Source organism: Canis lupus, chromosome 37 (genome assembly GCF_003254725.2).
Source record: "Canis lupus dingo isolate Sandy chromosome 37, ASM325472v2, whole genome shotgun sequence".
Classification (NCBI taxonomy): domain Eukaryota; kingdom Metazoa; phylum Chordata; class Mammalia; order Carnivora; family Canidae; genus Canis; species Canis lupus.
In genome coordinates, this window is record NC_064279.1 from 4,798,914 (window position 1) to 4,808,103 (window position 9,190).

The 9,190-nt window shown below is 37.3% G+C and overlaps 1 pseudogene; it reads right to left on the bottom strand.

The window, feature by feature from the left end:
* Positions 1-1,302: 1,302 nt before the first annotated feature.
* LOC112656434 (3-ketoacyl-CoA thiolase, mitochondrial-like) lies at positions 1,303-2,212 on the bottom strand (annotated as a pseudogene).
* Positions 2,213-9,190: the final 6,978 nt, after the last annotated feature.

The window sequence follows — 9,190 nt, forward strand, 5'->3', positions numbered from 1 at the left end:
ATCACAGAGGGTATTAAAAAGAGTCTAGTATGCAATTTAGGTTTTGGTTGAGTTATTTGGTGGAGAGTTCTAAGGAAACAAGACTTTGCTCTGGTTTTTCTACTATCAGAAGGTGGGGGCAATTCTATGACTGCGTATCCCAAAAGATCTTACCTAGGAGAGGATACTGAAGTGAGGCTCAATGCTAGAATTAAGAAATAGCAGTTGCTCATATTAACTGAGGAAAGGTTAGTTATATTTGGTATGTTGCTTCTTGGACAATGATTTTTCTATGCTCACACAGGATTATAGAGAGGTCTCATTTTTGTCTTTATCCATCATGGTTGCAGTGGTCTTTTTTTTTTTTTTTTTAAGATTTTATGTATTTATTCATGAGAGACACAGAGAGAGACAGAGACAGAGGCAGAGGGAAGCCTGATGTAGGACTCGATCCCAGGACCTGGGATCATGATCTGAGCCAAAGTAGGCAGTCCAGGTGGCTCAGCAGTTTAGCACCACCTTCAGCCCAGGGTGTGATCCTGGAGACCTGGGATCGAGTCCCACGTTGGCTCCCTGCATGGAGCCTGCTTCTCCCTCTGCCTGTGTCTCTGCCTCTCTCTCTTTCTCTCTCTCTCTCTCTCTCACGAATAAATAAATACAATCTTAAAAAATAAAAAAGTAGACTCTCAGTCACTGAGCCACCCCCAGATGCCCCTGGTTACAGTGGTCTTATCTAATTTTGAGAATCTGTGAAAAGTTTTATGTTAAAGACTTGTAAGCTTCTAGCACCATCAAGGCGTGGCTGAAAGTACCAGGCCAGGTCCAGTAGGTCTGGGGCTTGCTGTTTCTCATCTGTTTCTATTAAAGATCGTTAATAGAATGTAACATAGTAAAGTATGAGGTATAAAAAAAAAATTATGCAAAATTTTGAGAATACCTTATAGAGGTATTTATTATTAATTTATTTATGTTTTTACTTAGTTTTGGAAGTTAAGGCAAAATTTATTCAATTTCCCTTTAATCGTAAATCGTGATTTAATCATATCAATTTCCTTTTAATCATATTAGCTAAAGCTTAAATGTTATACATATTCCACTGCTGAGAATTTGAGAAACTTTATTTCTGGTCTCTTATTATGATGAAAACATCTTTCCCTGTTTTTATGTGGCCTGGCCATGTAAAGCACCAGAGGCCCTTGGTGAGATCCTACTCTCGTCAGGCTGTGCTCCGAATGATGAGTGTGACACCGTGGCCACCCCTCCAAGTTTATCTGGAAGCATATTTTCCACTACCACATCTTAATTCTTGAACCAGGTATGAAATCATCTGTATCTTGATCGTCTCAGCAGCTCGCTCAAACCAATGGCTCTTCCATGCACATTGGTTTTACTTGGGTTGAGATCTCAATGGTCAAGCGCTAGAGAGCAAAAGCTTCATTCACCGCTACCCTACCCATCTCCTTAAGATTCAGTCTTGTTTTATTGACTGCTTCACTGATGGTAGGGACAAGCCCAATATCCATGCCCAAGGGATCACATCCACACCCAAAATAGCCCATAATTCTTGCCAGCCGTGTGAAGTTCTGTTTCTTCACCAGCAACTTCACCAGTTATGAAAGTGCCAGATATTCCCAGTGTATTCCCTGAAGACAGTCCCTTCTTTCATGAAAACCGGAGCACATTTATTTAAGTGCTCCAGGCTTGTCTGGAGCCCAGCATGCTCATCTGCACGCACTGCCTGCACTTGTTTCTCCATCTTCACCTCAGTCGGTAACAGCTCATTATTAAAGCCACCAGCATCATTAGCAGCTGCCCACCTCTGCTGTGATTACAGGGCGGATTTGTTACATTCTTCTTTGCTACTTCTATGTTTTGCAGCAAAATTCTCTGCAGTAATTCCCGTGGGAAATTGGACATGTTGTTCTGTTAATGCTGCTCACAAAGTCACTTCCAGCTTGAGAGCATTTCCAAACTTGGTTCTAAAATGCACGTTTGTGACACAGTAGGGAACCCAGCTCATGTTTTCGGCTCCTCCATACAATACAGCTTCAGCATCTTAAAAACAAATTTCCTGACATCGATTCACAATGGTCTGGAAACGAGCCACAGAGAGCCACAGAGCCTATTAACAGTGAGAGCTGAGGTCTCTTTGGAGATTTCCATACTCCGAACCAACATGCCTGGCAGAGTATGTAGTATCTGAAGAACCATTTGCCAGTTTATTATAAAACATACAACTCAAGTGCAGCCAAATGGAAGACTTGGATATAGCAAAGTATGGAGAGGTTCTTACCCTTCTGGGCACACCACCCTCTAGGAGCTTTCATCTGTTCACCAACTTCAAGGCTCTGATTCATTTATTTCTTACTCATAACAGAAAGACTCACAAAAGAATGGAATTAAATCTTTAATAGCAGAATTTTCCAAGTACTGGGGAGGATAGTATCATTTGAGTCAATGGGCTTCAATAAGGTTTATCAATAAGTTTATCTACTGTGTGTGTGTGTGTGTGTGTGTGTAAATGTTTTGCAGGTAGCTTTTGCACGCCTCTAAAATCTTGGCAAATATAAGGTCAGTCTCTCTTGCCCTGTTATTATTTGCACTTGGCATTTTCTTTACATTTAGTTTCTGAATAAGAAAAATTCTGATTTAGAGGAATGGAAGACACATATTTAAAATATTGAGATAAAAAAATAAAATAAAATATTGAGATCAAAATATAATTTTCTGTGCCACCACCATGTTATACTTAAAAAGACCTATGTTTTATGCCAAACTCATAATGCTTCTATAATGGGAACCATCTTATCTTACTTGATTTGAGATAATTATTTGGTCCGTTAATTGAAGAAGTTTAAAGCAGGAAGCATACACAAATGTATGCATACCTTAACATTTTTATTTCAAGTTAAAACATATGCAACCACTGGATGATGGAAGGACAAACCCTCTTCTGTAGTTTGCTGATTTGCGTCCCATCTTACAGAAAAAGACATCCTAAGTCCTCATCTGCAATACTGAGCAATGGCTCCATCCGGAGAAGGAAGAGGTTTCAAAGGTTGGAGCAGAAGAGAAGTGCTTCCTAGTCAGTCACATGACTTCAGTCAGTACATTTTCAAAAGGGAATTGAAGCCTCCAGTTAATTGCCAAGATTATTTATGTGGAGACATACTAAGAGAGCTTCTGTGTATTCCATAGATGAAGATACAGTCTGCTTAATTAATAAGGATTTTATTTATCATCTGCAGGGGTGATAATTATTTGCAAGTATCTCTGAAGCTTTAGGCCACAAATCTTAATGCCTATTCATTAGATAGGAGGTTTTGTAGTAGCAATTGTTGTTGTTCCCCTATACATCCTGTCCTTAAGATGCTACTGCATAGTCGTTTAGAAGATTAAGAGTAGAAAACGGAACTCTCAACAGCAGTTGGCTGTTTAGTTGGCTAAATATTTAGTTGGCTAAAATGTATTTATAACATCCTTTCTAGAGATTTATACTTGCATATAAGACTTGTAGACAATAAGGTTCATCTATTATATGTGTGTGTGTGTGTGTGTGTATGTTTTCCCCACAAAGACCAATGATATACTGACATGCATCCTACTTGTTAGCTATACTGTCAGTCAAAACAGATATGACTGCTCTCTAATGACATCTGGCAGGAGTGAACCAAGATTAGAGGCTAGAGTGATTGGTCAGGCCTCCAAGCCAATCTGTGCAGCTTGCAATTCCAACCAATCAGTGACACCTGCATGTGGTAATCATTCTCCTTGGTTACAAGTGCTGGCACAAAGGAGAGAACTGCTTTTCAAGCTAGAGGGAAATGAGCTAAATATAAATGTGAAAACCCTCTTCATAGTAAAATTGTAATCCTATTTTAAAGGAAGAAGTAACAGAGCAGTTTTGTTCCTATTTTCAATTATTTAGTAATAAGGTAGATGAAGTTTAAGCGCGGCCATGGAAAATAACCATGGTGGGGATGTTAATCTTCCAGGGTCCATGATAAGAATTCAAACTCCTGTCCGGTATCCAACGTGAGGCTTCAAAATGCTGTACTGGTGCCCACTCCACCAGTACCCTTTTTAGTTACTTGTTAGAGATGTGTGAACCTTTCATCTTGTGAAACTTGCCAGCCTCAGGAATATTTTATGAGTTACCAGCTTTGCAACTTTTGCAGAATACATTCAAACATCACTTTTACAGGCAGCAGGACTACAAATGTTTCTCCAAAGATTAAAAAAAAAAAAAGAGGGGGCACAGAAAAAGGAAACCATGGAAAGATAAGCAGTAGCATTTGCAGATTGTTTCCCAGTGAACCCTCCTGCATCCTCCAACTTCAAATCAGGCCCCGACTTAGGGGTCAGCAGACCTTTGGCCTCAGGTTATCATTCTCCATCAAATCTCTCTCCAGAAAAGCAAAACCATTAGTAATAATCTTCTGCTATTTTTTTAATCAGTCATTTCTCTGCCATTCCTGGGTAAAAATATTATTTTATAATTTAGTATTTTTATTTCCTCTCTTTTCCAACCAATTACCCTTATTTAATCTTTTAACAAATTCTTATTTCAATATTTACTGAATAGATGATGAAATGTGCCAATTTTTTTAAAAAAACTTCCAAAAATACTATAAAAAAACCCACACCATTCTTTTTTAAATGTCCACAGTTGTACATTGTTATTTTTAACCAAAAATAATGCCTGTGGAACCCTAGAAAGCATTATGGACAGCTGGATGTTGGATCTAATGAATAGGACAAGCCTGGCTTTAGATCTTGAATTAAACTGCTCTGAAAATTTGACCTGTGTAACTAGTTCAGTGAGAAAGATTAAAACTGATTTCAGAAACAGAATTTTGGGAGCAGATCTGCACAATTGGCCTTGCTTATGAAGGAAAAAAAAAACTAAAAATTATAGAACATCTAGTACATTTCAGGGTCTCAGTGTCGTAGATATTTTTATTTGCTACCTTATATCCATTCTCCCTCTAGGTATTTTTTGAGGTCAGTTTATGAAGTCTCTATGGGAATTTGCCCTGGGTTGTTCCAGAGGAGGGGTATACATGACCCAAGCCAAATAGCGTACTAAATGCTGAATGTCTGAAACCTCTCTATTCAGAATAAATCTCAGAAATTTGGAGGATTTATATGAAAAATTACCATTTTCCTCCTCAACTAAGAATTTAGGAGCAGCAGCCATCTCGATACCAGAAAGTCTGAAGGTAATTGTTCCAATTTACCAGAAATGAAGTTGAGATAAAGTCAGAGAGAAACCAAGATTTGGAAAATCGTTTAAGCCACTGCATCAAGCCTGATCATAAATCACTCCCTAAATTCACAGACTTTTCGACCATTGAAGCCCTGGACGTAGAAGGCTACAGCACAGCTGACTGAGCCATACCGGTGAACACGTGGCCAGCAGGAGCAATAGCATCTAACCCTCCCCACTCCCCACACAACAGAAAAGTCAGCTTTCCCAACTTGCCTCTGCTAGAGCACACAACATTTTATGGGCATGTTATTCTTAAAAGAAAAATGTTGATTGTTTTGTCTAAAAGGTAGAAGGAGAGAAATGAGCTATTGCTTCTCATCTGTCGGATATCACAACCAGGTAGAGTGAGAACAACAGTCACTGTAACATGTCTCAAGCACTAGTAGATAAGAAGATGACTTAAACTGGATGAAATCATGGTTTACACTAAAAATACAAATTAGAGGTTCACCCAACTTATCCAACTTACTTTAAAGTAACTATTAAAAAGTAAGTTCCTTAAAAATGATAAATCTGGGAAAAACTTAACCAGACAGGATGTGAGGCTAATAAGTATAAACTATGAATATCTTGGAAAACCCATTAGAGAGGAATTTTTCTAGCTATGAGGAATTACAAAACTGAGGAGTGCGTGAGGTACATACAATGACCTGTGACCTTTAGCAAAATATGTAACAAAAATATGACTTTGTTAATTCCCTCAATAGGTATTCTTCTGTGCAATATCATGCACCACTAAGATATATCTTAATATCAAATAGATGACCAGCATAAATTTTTTTCCCCTAAAATAAGTACACTCATCAATGGAGAAAGACACGTTCTCAGATGGTTACAACACAAGCATTAGTAAGGTACAGGCAAGATATAGCAAGCACTCACCATATTGACTACTTCGTTCTCTGGGGAGGTGGAAGAGGAAATAACAAAAAAAGCTTCAAAAAAAGTACAATTTTAAGCTGCATAACAATGGAATAACAGATGTTTAGCAGGCGACTAAGAAAAAGAAGTCTAGTCTTGAGTAGAGGAATAGAAGATGGGGAAGCATGAGGCCTAAGTGGAAATCATGTATTTAATACTGTGCAAATCATTTAGCACACCAGAAAGTCCCAACCCACACTTCCACAGGTGAGATTGGGGATTTTTCTTGAGGGCAACTACTTTAGTTAAAATAATCACACAGCTAACATTTATAAACCACCTCACAGTCCATCAAAGAATTTCACACATAGCATTTTATATATAACTGTGCTACTCCTGGGCAGCCCTGGGGGCTCAGCGGTTTAGCGCCTGCCTTCAGCCCAGGGCCTGACCCTGGAGACCCCGGATTGAGTCCCACATCGGGCTCCCTGCATGGAGCCTGCTTCTCCCTCTCTCTCTGTGTCTCTCATGAATAAATAAATAAGTAAAATCTTTAAAAAAAAAATAACTGTGCTACTCCTGTAAAGATGCCATAAAATGGCTTTGTAACTTTAGGTTGACTTTCCTAGGAACACATTAAAACATTAAATCTTTCTAATAAATCCTATTATTTTCACCGAAATAGAATGACTAAGAATGATGCTGAAAGAAATCTTAGTGAATAAATATGTCACCTGTTCTCTGAATCCATCTTTCCTTAGTAGTTTTTCAATGAATTCCTTGGTACTTGAGGATTTCCGAGATCTCAATAAACTTATAAAGGTTTGTTTTTATAAGTGAATTTAACAACAACAACAACAATATATATATATACATATATATATATATGTATATATATATATATATATTTTTTTTTTTTAATTTTCAACATAAAACTGATTTAAATCCTGGAAGCCAAGGGTGGTATATTTTGTTAAAACCAAGGGGAAAAAATAGGAAGGAAATTCCCTAGGGAATTAAGAAACATTTTATTCCCCCTTTATAAAGTACAGCAGTTTCTACTTTTAGTCTCATCTTTAAAATATAGAAGCAACCTCACCATGCAAATTTTATGCATAGAACCAAAAGATGAACAACTTTCATTGATTCCCACCTGTATGCCCAGAGAGCCAGGAGAGTCCTTTCATTTAATTCAGCCAAATGAATTTCTAAAATAAATTTAGGTAAACTTACCTTCAAAAGGATCAAGTAAGGTATGCACTTCTCTCTAAACCCTCTGCTTGCCAAGTTCTTCCCTTTAGTTAGGCAAGCATTTACATTCTATCATTCATTAAAATCCTTCTTTCTTAATAGAAATTGTTCAATCCAGAGATAGATATTTTTATCCAAGTACGATCTCTTCTGTTTTCTTATTATGACCTACTGTTCTAATCGCTTAGTTTATGGTGTAGTTTGTTTTTATTCTAATGCAGAGTATTAATGGTTGGTATTTTAAATGCACCATTAAGTACATAATGAATTACATCATTTTCCCCTCCTTTCTCAAATGAGTTAAGTAGAAATATTTAGCACTATTTATGATCTGTGTAGATATGGAGCATAACGTGGAAATTTGATAACACCCTGGTTTTCAGTTCTATTAATTTTCTGGACTGCCACAACAAAGTGTTAAAAGCTCTGTGGCTTAACTGAAAGAAAGTTTTTCTCTCACAGTCTGAAGGCTAGAACTCCAAGATCAGGGAGTTAGCAAGGTTGGTTCCTACTAATGCCTGTGAGGGAGAACCTGTTCCATATTGCTCTCCTGTTTCTGGTGGCTGCGTGCACTCTGGTGTTCCTTGGCTTGTACGTGCATCACCCTGACCTCTGCCTTCACCTTCCCATGGAATTCTGTGTTTGTGTATGTCCCTCTGTCTCTATGTTCAAGTCCCCCTCTCCCTACCCTCCGTTTGTGTGTGTGTGTGTGTGTGTGTGTGTGTTTAGGATACAGTCATATTGTATTAGAGCTCACTCTAATGAACTCACCTTGACTTGATCATCTGCAAAGAACCTATTTCTAAATAGGGTCAATTCACAGGCACTATGGTTTAGACTTCCAAAATCTGTTTTGCTATTCAACCTACAACATTGACTGAGTTTTGAAATGCTTTTCTTTAAGCATACCAAGAAAATGCTCAACTATGTGTCAAAATATCTGGGTTTAAATCCATCTGTCCTCAATCATGAAAGAATCATGTAATTTTTTTCATGTGCTAAGCTTTCACAAATATGCCTTGTTATTCAGGCTCTGCTTTCTCTTATCTGCATCAAAATGAAGATGCATGTCAAGGAAGAAAAGGCTGGAATGAAAACTTATAAAAGGGTCTTAAAAAGCAGAAGTATTAAGAAAATAAATGAATTAAAATAATTAAATGAAATAAAGAAGTAAAAGATGTCCTTAAAAAGTGGTTGAAATGGAATAGTGGCAAGGAAAATTCAATTTATGATTGGATCTATTGAAGATAAAGAAACAGTTCATGAGATCTAGGTTCTTGGTTCTGCCCTCTGAGGGACACTAGAAGTAATAACAATCAAGTGATGATCACAGACAGATCATAGAACCCACTCATGCTTTCTAAATATTATCTCTTCACTAAGAGAAATGGAATTTTTGGAGAAATGCCTAATTTCAGGCTGGAGAAGGAAAAGTAAAAGATGAACCTAGATAATCTTATTATTTCTGAAAACTGAGACACATAAAAGGACATAGACACCAACCTGAAGGAGCTCCCATGGCCAAATTAAATGATAGTAAATATTTTAACCCCTTAACATCAACTATTATAACATTTTTAATAACATTTTATATATCTATATTTATATGAAAAGCCCTTTTGTATAGTTGGAGTTAAGTGATAAAATATGGAAAGAATGAAAAGATTCCCCCCCCCCCCCAAAAAAAATCACCATTTGGCTACAATCAACATTCATTCAGGCAAGACTCATAAAAGGGATACTAAAAGTATTAACTGACATCTTGAGGTGTCACAAAATATTTATTATCATCTTAATATAACTCCCAACAAGATAATGAAAAAACAT